This window comes from Cygnus olor, chromosome 1, assembly GCF_009769625.2.
Source record: "Cygnus olor isolate bCygOlo1 chromosome 1, bCygOlo1.pri.v2, whole genome shotgun sequence".
Classification (NCBI taxonomy): domain Eukaryota; kingdom Metazoa; phylum Chordata; class Aves; order Anseriformes; family Anatidae; genus Cygnus; species Cygnus olor.
Genome location: NC_049169.1, coordinates 178,015,266 through 178,029,264, shown reverse-complemented (window position 1 = coordinate 178,029,264; position 13,999 = coordinate 178,015,266). Strand labels below are relative to the sequence as shown.

General features: G+C 44.2%; 1 protein-coding gene across 9 annotated transcripts in view; it reads left to right on the top strand.

Annotated features, from left to right (window-relative positions):
* The window catches only part of ENOX1 (ecto-NOX disulfide-thiol exchanger 1), a 365,243-nt gene that overhangs the window by 230,742 nt on the left and 120,502 nt on the right, over positions 1-13,999 (top strand). The window contains exon 1 of one of the 9 annotated variants that reach the window (XM_040541565.1): positions 13,091-13,181. The exons of the other annotated variants lie outside the window; for them this stretch is intronic. The gene's annotated coding sequence lies outside the window, so the exon portion shown is untranslated. Of the gene's footprint in view, positions 1-13,090; positions 13,182-13,999 lie in introns of those variants that run through there. 9 annotated transcript variants of the gene reach the window in all.

The window sequence follows — 13,999 nt, the reverse complement described above, 5'->3', positions numbered from 1 at the left end:
CTGTTTTTTGATTACAGGCTCATACACATTTTTTAAGTAATCCACTAGTACTATGGCCTGAAGAAAGTACCTTTCCTAGGAAAAAATACTTGTGCATCTATTATTTGTTAATAAAGTTTATCACACTGCAGATTTAAGCTTTTAAGCAGACAGCATCTGGTAAAGACACTCCCTGCATTCTTGTTCCCCTGCCCTTATAAGCTGTAGATTGCAACTAGCTGCTGAAAGAATTCATCAGGCCAGTGGCAGGGTAATGTACAGTGTACTTATCCTTGATCTGAACACTGCATTGCTTTGACATTGGTAGCAAAAGAAGATATAAGAAGTCTTAAACTAAGTCTTCAAAGTGTTCCACAGATTTTGTAAAACCTTTGAGGTTACAAGATCTTCAGAAGACATCTTTTCAGATACTATGGCTTCCAAGCATGTTTAATGCATTGTGTTTCATTAATAAGCAAGCCTATGGAGCAAGAGAAATGTAAGGCATACTCTGAAGAAAATCATATAATTTTTCTAATTTTATTCTAGTTCCTTCCTATACTTTACTTTTATAGACTTCACTATGGAGACATTGCATTTCAGTCAAGAGGAAGAAAAAAAGCTTTACTATTTGAATTATATGAGTAACCAATCAGAATAATTAAAGAAGTGTGAAACCTGCTCTAGAGAATTAGAGTAGAGCCCGTACCCAGAAAAAACTATGTATTTCTATTGACAAGACACAGGCGAACAGCAAGAGTGAAAGAGAACAGGCACTGTGGGAATCCCAATATGCAGATTCACTGGGAGCATCTCTAAAGAAATATTATATATTAGCGTAACAAGTAGGTTTTTATCATTGACCTGAAAAGCGCCTGTGGAGTTAATCACACTTTCTGTTGTGTGAGTGTTACTCAAGGAGACTTCACACCAGGGGACATTAAAGTGCTAGGAACAAACACAGTCAGGTTACAACAGAAAAAGGAGAGAGAGATTCAATGGCCAGAGGAAATGTGGCAGAAACTCTAAGTGCCTTTGACACACTATTCAGGGTTAAGTGTGCCTCTTAGGTCATACAAGTGCCTACTCTATATTAGACCTTAATTGAGGCCAAGGATGAAGATAATGATTAAAATCTACTTGGTGCTTAAAGATAAATAGTGCTTTTTTAACGTCAGATGAAGGGTGACTGTTCCAAATAAAGACTCAGGAAATGAAAAGGGGCATATTCAGGTACATGCTAAGGGCAAAGTTTGTGCTGTATGTGGGGTGAGGTATTTTTTTTTATTATTTTTATTTTTTATTATGGCATCTATTTCTATATTTTTGTCCAGGGCCAGTTAGCAGTTCAGGAAAACAGACTGATTACTGTTTGGCATAAGTCCTCTTAACTCTCTCAAAATCCCAGAATACATTAATGATGCATGCTATATTGTTTGGATAATTTGTTTTTTTAATCCCTTGCTGTTGTTAATTGTTATTTTTTGTAACCACCAGAAAATATGTTCTGCCTGTTTTTGTTTGAAGTTCCAGTGAAATAACATAGACATACTCAATTTCTGTAAAAGTTTTCACCATCTTTTTTTTTTTTTTTTTCCTCCCACTTTGGAAAGCCTCCACTCCCACTATTTTCCATGTGTTTATTTATTCTAGACAAGAAAACCCATGAGTAATTATGAGCATCCCAAAGCATAAAGTAAGCCAGAAGTAAGCCAGGAGGCTGTTGGGAACAATTTGCTGTTGACTGTTCACTTGTGCTAGAGTACAGTTTATTTACAGCACTTCCCTTTCACACACCACATCCCATCCAAGGATCTAAGTGTCTGCAGCCAATGTCAGGCATCCAGTGTAACTGCTGCGTGATATACAATTTGCTAATGGGAAAATTGAGATATTGTAGATAAAAATCAACAGAAAAAAGGAAATTGACCTTTTAAATTAATCAAAGATGAGGTATGAATAGCAACTTGTGTATTTACATCAAAATCAAGGCTTGCAGACTGTTCGAAGGTGGCTTGCTGAGCACATTCGTATGTTGAGATGGCTAGGTGAAGGCGATGCTACCTGAAGTCCTGGACCCAAATCTGTGAACTTTTCACCAATAGGTCATGTGGATGGTCTGCAGGAGATGGGCACAGCCATCCCAAGAGGACTGTTAGTACCTGCAGAGTGCTCTCAGGAGAGCGCAGTGATCAGCATGACACCGATGTTACTGCTTGGGGCAGTTTCAGAGCAAGACTTCCTTGGGAGAGCGAGACTTGACTGTGAATGAACTCACACCAAGTCAAGGGCAATAAAATCTATTGTGCTTCCCTAGTCAGGATCTCTCTTTGCCTGCATGGGCTAGGTGGGTGCTTAGGGTTTGGCCCCTGGGTAGCAAGCAGGAAAGGATTGCTTTCTACATTTTATCTTGGGATAAAGGACAGAAACATGGTTTTCTTTCCTTTCTGCCATCTGTCCTTCAAATGCTCTTTGCTTTGGGATGAGCAAAAGAATTAGCTTTCACAAACCACCTCGTTGCAGGAGTCTGTCTGTGAAATATCAGCAGAGGCAATCAGCATGGAAAAATGTCTTTTGATAGTCCATGCTGAAGAAACCACTTAGGCTTCAGCAAGCCTAACCCCAAAACACGCGAGGGAGCTTGTAACATAATGCTTTGCTAATGTTGACTTGGTTCAGATAACCAGTGGATTTACTGCACCTTCCCATGCTCCAGTGGTGGCACATGATGTGCGTGACATCACCAGCACTGAGTAATGCCTCTGTAATGGGAAGCAGCTGGTCACCAGAGTGGTTCTGTTAGTGGACGTGGAGGTGAAGCATAATTAAACTTAATACATAAAATATGCTGTAAGACTCTCCAGCATGTATTTAGGTTGTGTTCTGTCTCTGTATTAGAGATATTCTCTTACTGTGGCTTCGGGAATTTAATACGTCTGTTCGTGTAACAGGGACAACTTTATCTGCTGAAATGTGCACATTTCTCAATCAGATTAAAAAAAAAAAAAAAAAAAAAAAAAAAAAAAAAAACAGTTCGCATGACCCTACATGATTTTCCTTTATAAATAATCTCCTCCTCCTGACCATAGTGCTTACATTATTTAGTAATTATTTGTTATTTGTATTCAGGAAAGGCTTTCAGATGGGGAGCTCCGGTAAGTTAAACACTGTCTGAGCACTTATGAGTCAATCCCAGCCCAAATTGTGCATGGTCTGTTTTCTTTCACTTAGATAAACCAGGTAGGTAAGGGATTGCATGGAAACAATGGAATAATACTGATTGGCATGAAAAGCAGCAGCGATTACCAAGCTGGCTGCCTACTGTGTGGCTTTTTTTCTAGGTGCCTTGGCACCGCAGTGATATGGTGGTAACTGAAAAAGCGGGTTAACTCTTTTATCTGATATTCTGAGTCATGCAGTGAGAAACAGGCAAACTATTGAGCAAAATGGGAACAAGCAGACAATTCCTACCTGCTCTTGCTCTTTGACTGTGCTGCCGTAATTTTGTAGAGCTAGACGGCAAAAAGGGAAGTGAGAGGATAGGAAAGAGCTTTGCTAGCATTTACAGGAGAAAGACAGCACAGCAGGAGAAGGAGCAGATGTAACCTTTTTATACAGATCCGGCAGCACGAGCTGTGTTTTAGAAGAGAAATGTCCAGACTGCAGTGGATAGAGAGGGCAAGTTATAGGCTTCTCCAGCTCATTTTGTTCTCTCTGATACGACCGTATTTCAAATGGTTTATTTCACTAGAATTAAATGCAGAATATTAGAACCAACTGCAATGTTGAGGTTTTTCCTCGTTTTGATCTGCCTCTATCAAATCTATGTAACCTTCCCATTGGGAACCCCCTGTTTTGGGACCTGAACTGTACTTGGACTTACAGGACTTAGCCCTTTCCAAGAACAATCATTGAAACCTTCTTTTCTGGGGCATTTTGAAAGCAATTTTGGCACTTCAAGCATTCTTTTGTACAAGTATTTTTAAGACATTTCATAATGTCCTAAAGCTTTATCTACCAGAATAACCAATACCAAAAATAAGATAAATATTCCTTAAAAATAACAATAAACTCACCAAAATTAAGAGGACAGAGAAAAGTGAACAGATTTTATTTTCTTTTAAATACCCTGACATTTACTGTCTTTATACCTGAATGCAATGCTGCTGTCCTTTAATGTAGTAAATGCCATAGCATCATCCTTCTTTTTTTCTTTACTATGCTTTTAATAATTTCATAACCACTTAGAGACTCAGAGAAGGATCGTGGGTTGTGAGAAAGGAGAGCTTGGATGCTGTAGCTGGATACCAGGGCTGCACATAGGCAGCAGGGAGTGGTCACTGCAGCGGAGCAGCTCCAAGAGTAGTTGATTTAATAAATTGCTTATTATAAATATTGGGGGGGGTCCCTTCATGTTAGTGGCCAGAATTCATCATATGAAAAAAAAAATCAAGTACATTCTTTTATTCACTAGCCTGTGTAAAGTAAAATATCTCTTCCAGTTCTTCCTACATATGTTGCTTTTTAACTTTGTGTCCCTTTGTTCTGGTCTGTCTAATTACCTCAAGCAGATAATAAAGCCTGATTTTATAATAAACCATAGCCAGTTCAGGCTTGTCATGGCTGATTTATCAACTCCAAAGACTTAGGACTTTTCAGCCTCAAGACTAAGATCTTTTCTGGCTGCAATTCAAGGTGTTAATTCTGAGCTTTATATCTAAATGTGGTTTGGAACATGTGTCCTATGTTTTCTGTTCAAACAGCCCACATTTCTGTTGTTTGTTGTTGTTGTTGTCTGAGTGGAATTTATAATCTGGAATTAAAATAAAACAAACCCAAACCATCCAATTCTGCAAGAACAGTCTTGTATGTAATCATCATGGCATAGATTGTCCCCTTGAAAGCAACAGGGCTACCTTATGTGAATGGAAGTTATTAACACTGGACCTCAAAAGGGAAGCTATTTCTCCATGAAGTATTCCAGCATATATTTCCCTGTAACAAACTGATTCAGTACTGCCTGATGGGGTGGTGTGTGTCTCTACATGTGTGCATGTCTTAGAAATGGAAAGGTGCAGTGCTAAGGAAACAAAACGATAATAGCTAATGACTCATGTAGACCATTTGGTGTCCCTTAGGGACTGCCTCTCTTCCAGTGTTTTGCCTCAGCAGTTGATCCCATCGGGGACATGAGAGCTAACCACCCTTCAAACGCTTCACCCAGGGATTTGAGGCTGCAAATTCTCACTGGAGGGCTTTCTTACAGCATCCCCCTTAACAGACAATTCTGTTCCTACCTCCCTTCTTCCTCTTTCCCCTGATCTTCTGTCTTTCGTCAACAAAGCTTTTGTGTATTGCATTGAATACTGTACTGTACTGAATAAAGTCTCTGTAATGCAACAAATATTTCCTGAGGGGCATTGACATCTCTTGGCTACCTCAAGTAGTAACAGAGGGATTATTCTAAGGACTGTATGACAGAAACTTATCACATATCTGCATACTCTAGCCACTTTGTTGTAATTCTCCCGTCTTAGTGCTTAGGTATGAGGTTGTTGATCTAGTGGTATTTTATAAGTGTTTTCTTGTTCAAATTCCAAGACAGTTTGTTTTTTTTTCATGTGTTTTCTAGATTGTTTGCTGTATCCTAGCTCAATTATTTCACTTTCTCTGATGTGTAATGGCATCTGACCGCTGTGGGCCATGTTGCATAAGAGCCACATCTCACTAGACTTGATTACATGACCTGTTATTTGTTGTGCTTCCCAAGTTTTGTTTCATCTGTAGCCTTGAGATACTGTATTTAATGCCTCATCCACATATGTATATGGTAAGCTTGAACTACAGAAGTCCTCCAGAGGACTTTTTTATTGCTTACCCTGCTTTTATGATCAAAAGATGACAACCTGTCATAGTTTTCTTTTACAGTTGTGTTATAGATTGAAAATATCAGGAAACTCCATGTTGCTTAATGGCTGCATATAAATAGAGTTTACAAGTTTGCCAGTACTGCCTGCTCTGCAAACTTGTTTGGGGATTTAAAGGGTAACAAACCTGTTTTTGCTCAGGCATCAGTAAAATCCAGTAGTAAAATGTCACTGGCCAAATATCATGGTTTGAGCTGTGATTGTCCCCCCTGGAGTTCCAGAGATGAACACAAGAGGAGAGAGTGATCTCAGGGTTATGTGGAAAGAGCCCTCCTACCAATAATGCAGACCAGAATAGGACCCAGCTTCACTCTTTTCCACTTGTGCACTCATGCAGAGCCTGCAGGAATTAGAGGTTGTGATTTTTTTTACCTCGTTTGAGTAAACTAAAGAAAAATTAATTTGGCTGTAAAAGACTAGGCTTCTTCTGCTTCTTAGATTAGAAAAATTCTGTTTCTTAGATTAGAGAAACAACAGTAACAACAACAACAACAACAACAACAAAACAAAGTCTTTTCCATCACATATAATTAACCCTCTCAGTTAATGCCCAGGCTTACTTACAGCCCATGCTGTCTCGACCTAAGGAATAGCTTGCTGATAACAAATCAAGCTTCAGGGAGTGTAAAGAGGAGGACAAGAAGCAGGGTCACAGCAGGGTCCTCTGATATGCTTGTGCTCATTTTGCAAGAAAGCAAATTCTTCTATTTGTCGAAGCAGTCTGTATGCCTGTGTGTCTTGCGACTCGCCGAGGCGATCGGCTCCAGGGCAGATGTGTTCTGCAGCAGAGCGGGGGATCGAGGTGGGCAGGGCTTTTTTTCCGGCATCGAGGCCACTCGAGGCAGCCGAGAGAGCCACCAGGCCCCGGCAGCCCTCACGAGGGAGGCTGATGAGGCGTCAGCAGAGCCAGCAACGCCCCTCTACCCTGACGTTCAAAAGCAGCCCCTAGGGAGCTCGAGCAACCAGGAGCGCGGCGAACAGGGCGGGCAAACAGGGCGGGGCACGTCGGAAGGGCGGGGCGCAGCAGTTTGCGTGGCAGTGCGCGCTCAGGCAGGGCAAAGCGTTCCTCCCCGCCCATAAGAACAACTCATCTAAGGGCTGTCCACCACTAGGTAGGCCGCAATGGTCTACACCAGGCAGAGTGCTGTCTCTAGAAAGTCTGTAACCACCCAGACTGACTGCCCGCTCAAAAATGCAGCAGTTCAGGTCTCTGGATGCAGGGAGTGTCTGAGCCTGTTGCTGCCATCTGAGGGAGGCAGAGATACCGTGTGTGTGAAGTGTGAGCAGGTGGATGACCTGGTCTGCCTGGTGGCAGAGCTCAGGGAGGAGGTGGAGAGGTTGAGGGCCATCAAGGAGTGTGAGTAGGAGATAGACTTGTGGAGCAACTCCCTGAAGGCCTGAAGGAGAGGTACCAGGGTGAGACACCCCAAATGGGGGTGTACCCCCTGCCCTGTCACTGTTGGGCTGAGGGAGGGGACCTAGGAGTTGAGGAGGAAGGAAGACAGGTCTCTGCTAGACCTCGCAGGCAATGCCCCCCCCTACCGCCCCCACCTTCCCAGGTGCCCTTACACAACAGATTTGAGGCCCTGGAGCTTGAGAGACCAGTGGGTGAGGATGAGGTAGAAAGTCTACCCAGGAGGATGCCTTGGGCGAGGAAGTCAACTCCATGCCTCAAGACTGCCTCCACCAAGAAAGACAGAAGGGTAATCATTGTAGGCAACTCCCTTCTCAGGGGAACAGAGGGCCCTATTTGTTGGCCTGACCCTACCCATAGGGAAGTCTGCTGCCTCCCTGGGGCCAGAGTTAGGGATGTTGCCAGAAAGCTTCCCAACCTGGTTCGCCCCTCTGATTACTATCCTCTTTTGGTAGTCCAGGCTGGCAGTGATAATATTGAATAGAGAAGCCTGAAGGCCATCAAACGGGACATTAGGGGACTGGGACGGTTAGTGGATGGAGCGGGAGTACAGGTGGTGTTTTCGTCCATCCCTACAGTGGCAGGGAGGGGTACAGAGAGGACATGGAAAGCCCACCTGATAAACACGTGGCTCAGAGGCCGGTGCCAACACAGAAATTTTGTTTTTTTTTGACCATGGGGCGCTTTACTTGGCACCTGGCCTGATGGCCGCAGAGGGGTCCCACCTATCTCTAAGGGGAAAATGGATCCTAGCCCAGGAGCTGGCAGGGCTCATTGAGAGGGCTTTAAACTAGGTAAGACGGGGGACAGGGCTGAAATAAGGCTTGTTAGAGGTGTGCCAGGGGGAACAATGCAAGGCCGGGGGAGAAGGCAATGGCCCAACTGAAGTGCATCTACACTAATGCACGCAGCATGAGTAACAAACAAGAGGAGCTGGAAGCCATTGTGCAGCAGGCAGGCTATGACTTGGTTGCCATCACAGAAACGTGGTGGGACCACTCTCATGACTGGAGTGCTGCAATGTCTGGCTATAGGCTCTTCAGAAGGGACAGGCAGCACAGAAGGGGTGGTGGTGTGGCTGTCTATATTAGAGAGTGTTTTGATGTTGTAGAATTTGAGGCTGGGAATGATAAGGTTGAGTCCCTATGGGTTAGGATCAGCGGGAAGGCCAACGAGGCAAGCATCCTGGTGGGGGTCTGCTATAGACCGCCAAACCAGGATGAGGAGACGGATGAGGAGTTCTACAGGCAGCTGGCAGAAGTTGCAAAATCGTCAGCGCTTGTTCTCATGGGGAACTTCAACTTCCCAGACATATCCTGGAAGCACTGCACAGCCCAGAGAAAGCAGTCTATGAGGTTTCTGGAGAGCGTGGAAGATAGCTTCCTGACACAGCTGGTTAGTGAGCCTACCGGGGAGGTGCCCCACTAGACCTTCTGTTCACAAACAGAGAAGGACTGGTGGGAGATGTGGTGGTCAGGAGCTGTCTTGGGCAGAGTGACCACGAAATGGTAGAGTTCTCGATTCTTGGCAAAGTCAGGAAGGGGACCAGTAAAACCGCTGTCTTGGACTTCCGGAAGGCTGACTTTGAGCTGTTCAGGACGTTGGTTGGCAGAGTCCCTTGGGAGGTGGTTCTGAAGGGCAGAGGAGTCCAGGAAGGCTGGGCACTCTTCAAGAAGGAAATCTTAATGGCTCAGGAGCAGTCTGTCCCCACGTGCCCTAAGACAAGCCGGCACGGAAGAAGACCGGCCTGGCTGAACAGAGAATTGTGGCTTGAGCTTAGGAGAAAAAAGAGGGTTTATAATCTTTGGAAAAGAGGGTGGGCCACTCAGGAGGACTATAAGGATATTGCGAGGCTGTGCAAGGACAAAATTAGAAAGGCCAAAGCTCATCTGGAGCTCAATCTGGCTACTGCCGTTAAAGATAACAAAAAATGTTTTTATAAATACATCGACACAAAAGGGAGGACTAAGGAGAATCTTCATCCTTTACTGGATGCGGGGGGAAACTTAGTTACAAGAGATGAGGAAAAGGCTGCGGTGCTTAATGCCTTCTTTGTCTCAGTCTTTAGCGGCAAAACCAGTTTTTCTCTGGATACCCAGTACCCTGAGCTGGCGGAAGTGGATGGGGAGCAGAATGTGGCCCTCATAATCCACGAGGAAATGGTTGGCGACCTGCTACAGCACTTGGATGTACGCAAGTCGATGGGGCCGGATGGGATCCACCCAAGGGTACTGAGAGAACTGGCGGAGGAGCTGCTGGCCTAGCCGCTTTCCATCATTTATTGGCAGTCCTGGCTATCAGGGGAGGTCCCAGTCGACTGGCGGCTGGCAAACGTGACGCCAATCTACAAGAAGGGCTGGAGGGTAGACCCAGGGAACTCTAGGCCTGTTAGTTTGACCTCAGTGCCAGGGAAGCTCATGGAGCAGATTATCATGAGTGTCATCACATGGCACTTACAGGGCAACCAGGTGATCAGGCCCAGTCAGCATGGGTTTATGAAAGGCAGGTCCTGCTTGACGAACCTGATCTCCTTCTATGACAAAGTGACACGCTTAGTGAATGAGGGAAAGGCTGTGGATGTGGTCTACCTTGATTTCAGTAAGGCTTTGACACCATCTCCCACAACATTCTCCTCAAGAAACTGGCTGTTCATGGCTTGGACTGGCATACGCTTCGTTGGGTTAAAAACTGGCTGGATAGCCGGGCCCAAAAAGTTGTGGTGAATGGAGTCAAATCCAGTTGGAGGCCGGTCACTAGTGGCGTCCCCCAGGGCTCAGTACTGAGGCCAGTCCTCTTTAATATCTTTATCGATGATCTGGATGAGGGGATCAAGTGCACCCTCAGTAAGTTTGCAGATGACACCAAGTTAGGTGCATGTGTCGATCTGCTCGAGGGTAGGAAGGCTCTGCAGGAGGATCTGGATAGGCTAGACCGATGGGCTGAGGTCAACTGCATGAAGTTCAACAAGGCCAAGTGCCGGGTCCTGCACCTGGGGCGCAACAACCCCAAGCAGAGCTACAGGCTGGGAGATGAGTGGTTGGAAAGCTGCCTGGCAGAGAAGGACCTGGGAGTACTGGTTGATAGTCGGCTGAATATGAGCCAGCAGTGTGCTCAGGTGGCCAAGAAGGCCAACAGCATCCTGGCTTGTATAAGAAGCAGTGTGGCCAGCAGGTCTAGGGAAGTGATTGTCCCCCTGTACTCGGCTCTGGTGAGGCCGCACCTCAAGTACTGTGTTCAGTTTTGGGCCCCTCACTACAAGAAGGACATGGAGGTGCTCGAGAGAGTCCAGAGAAGGGTAACGAAGCTGGTGAGGGGTCTGGAGAACAAGTCTTACGAGGAGAGGCTGAGGGAGCTGGGGTTGTTCAGCCTGGAGAAGAGGAGGCTCAGGGGCAACCTTATCGCTCTCTACAGGTACCTTAAAGGAGGCTGTAGTGAGGTGGGGGTTGGTCTATTCTCCCATGTGCCTGGTGACAGGACGAGGGGGAATGGGCTAAAGTTGCGTCAGGGGAGGTTTAGGTTGGATATTAGGAAGAACTTCTTTACGGAAAGGGTTGTTAGGCACTGGAATGGGCTGCCCAGGGAAGTGGTTGAGTCGCCATCCCTGGAGGTCTTTAAAAGACGTTTAGATGTTGAGCTTAGTGATATGGTTTAGTGAAGGACTTGTTAGTGTTAGGTCAGGGGTTGGACTCGGTGATCTTGGAGGTCTCTTCCAACCTAGATGATTCTGTGATTCTGTGTCTTCTATTTAAGGCAAGATTTGTGTGTAAAAGTTATATTGCTTCAACTCATGTGGCTGGAAAAAAATACATCAGCCCTTCGGTGGTCTGAGGCATCCAGGAGGCTAAAATTTTAATTATAGCAGATGGTAAAAAAGGTGAATTTCAGAGGAGAGAGTAGTTTTGCAACACATTATAATTTTCCTCCCTTTATTAATCTTTTCATCTTCCAAAGGCTTAACTATCTATTCCTTTACTCTGCAGAATAACCCCTTTGTCACCACTTCCCTTTTAATATTCTCTTCTCTTTTACAGGTGACAACCTGCTTTTTGGTCTACTTGATTTAACATATCTAATTAAAGTCAAAGAAAGTGCTCTCTACTTGTATTTAGGTTGGAAGTTCACTGCTACTACCTCAGACCTGTACATGGGGTTGTCTGTTTTTTTCTGACTCTACTGTTTGGCCCATAAAAGTTGTCTTGCCCTAGACCTTAGACCATCACAGCTCCAGCAATACAATTACAACTGCATGACCTTATTCTTAAAGTAGCTTTTTAAATCCAGACCTGCAGGATAATGGCCAGTAAGGAAAAGATCTCTTGTGTAAGAGGTGTAGTGTTCTTCTAAGGGCAAAACAACAATTTGAGCTAGTTCTTATATGCAGAAGACTCTTTTATTTCTCTATTCTTGTTTTGTGCATCTTAGCCATTGATCTCTCCTATGGGAACTTGTCAAATAATTTTTAAAATTGAAACAAATGTGCTGCTTCCAGGCATATATTTCTTACCATTTTTAACCACAATGTCTTCTAAAAGCTCTAGTTTCTCTTCCTGTGCTCCCTGTTTCCTAAACCATTGAATCATAGAATTGTAAAATGGTTTGGTTTGGAAGGGACCTTCAAGATCTTCTAATTCTAACCCCCCTGCCATGGGCAGGGATACAACCCTACAACTAGATCAGGTTGCTCAAAGCCCCATCCAACCTGGTCCTGAACACTTCCAGAGATGGGGCATCCACAGCTTCTGTGGGCAACCTGTTCCAGTGCCTCACCACCCTCTGAGTGAAGAATTTCCTCCTAACATCTGATCTAAATCTTCCTTCTTTTAGTTTGAAGCCATTCCCCCCTATCACCACACTCCCTGATAAAGAGTCCCTCTCCAGCTTTCTTGTAGGTTCCTTTTAGGTTCTGGAAGGCCACTGTAAGGTAATTCTTAAGAAATGCCATCAGTTGCTCTTCTCTTATCTACCAATGCTGTAACCACATCATAGAAGGCCACCAAATTTTTCAGTTTGCCCTTAGTGTAGCCATGCTTGCTGTCACAAATCACCTCCTTATTTTCCATATGTTTCCAGGAGGATCTGCCCCATGACCTTGCAAGGCACAAAGGGGAGACCGACTGGCCTGTAGTTCCCAGGGTCTTCCTTTTTTCCCTTTTTAAAAATGGGGGTTATGTTTCTCCTCTTCCAGTCAGTGGAAACTTCACTGGACAGCCACTTTTTTTCGAACGTTATTTATAGTGGCTTAGCAACCTCATCTGCCAATTCCCTCAGGACCCTCAGATGCATCTCATCACATCCCATGGACTTGTGCACATCCCTTGCCTCATTCAAAATGGACTACTGTTCCATTTAAGTCTGACCCATTTTTCATCATGTCCCTTGCAACGGATTTATGGTCAATGGCTTTTGTGAAGTTTTCGTGTGATGGAACTCTTCAATGTTTTAAGCACGTCTGAACATCCCATCCTTGTCAGTAAACGTCTTGGCAGCTGCTTGTATGCACAGCCACTCAGTAAGACAACAGTTTTTCTCTAATGTGACTTAACCAAAACAAGACTGATCTTTCTAAATCACTTCCCAGTAAGTTTTCCACCAAGGAAAGTTCAATTCCTGTTTGTTGTTGCTGTTGTTTTAATGAGGTTCTACAAAAATTTCCCAGTTGTTTCTTTATAACAAAGAACTACATACAAGGTTCTGCCTCCTTGATTTTAGATGTGTAACAGGAGTGCCAAAGAAAGAAATTTGAGGATAGAGGGCTCCTTGTTAACTTCTGGAAAGAGATAGTAATCTCCTTGGGAGGTGCAGAAATTACTACTGGTGGGCTGAATCACTCTACTGAATCATCCACCTTTTCCACAGACCCTGTGAGTATCAAAGGATGAAAAGATTCTTGTCTGAGATGTCACGGTTAAACATTTTGGTGTGGGTAATATGAGTCTCCCTCTGTCTAAAGTGAGCTCCTGGATTGTCATTATCTGCATTTTAGCTGAGGTTAAAAATGAAATCCTACAAGAAAGCTGTACTTTCTCAGTGAACAAAGAGTGAACAAAGGAATTCCTAAAAAAAAATAAAAATTAATAATATGTATATATATTAAAAAAATCCACCATCATTCTCAATATTAGATTAGACCTGGGATGAAAGTAGACTTTTGCTTCAGAACTAGAATTGAATTACAGAAAGTGTTCCTGGATTGTGTCATCTCAGGGTTGTCATTTTATTGCAAAACAGGGGAAGAAGGAGAGAAAAATTTGATTTGCCTGGGCTCAGCCTTGCTTTGTAGATTTTAAATGATATCAGCCCTTGAATTAGGAATGTTGCTGTGGCATTTAGGCCCTTGCAAGCTGTTGTGTTCATGGGAAACTGTAGAAACTGTGCTAAGAAGCAGATGGAAGTGGGTAGAGGATGGGTGAGGTTCCTTACTCCCAGGATCTCCTGCTGGACCTTTGTGACAAAGTTGGAGAAAACAGGTACGGGGGTGTGGGTGAAAGCTGGGTGACCAAATCTGGGCTGTGGTGGTTGCTGAGAAGTTGTCAGGGGGGCGCATGGAGTTTTTTGAAGAACAGCAACAGAGACAGCCTCGTGTTTGCTTGTGCAGCTTCTAGGGAAAACAACTTTCAGGTTCCGAACCTGCTTTTCCCTTGTATTCTGTTAATTAAGAAGTTGCAAAAGATTACACGTT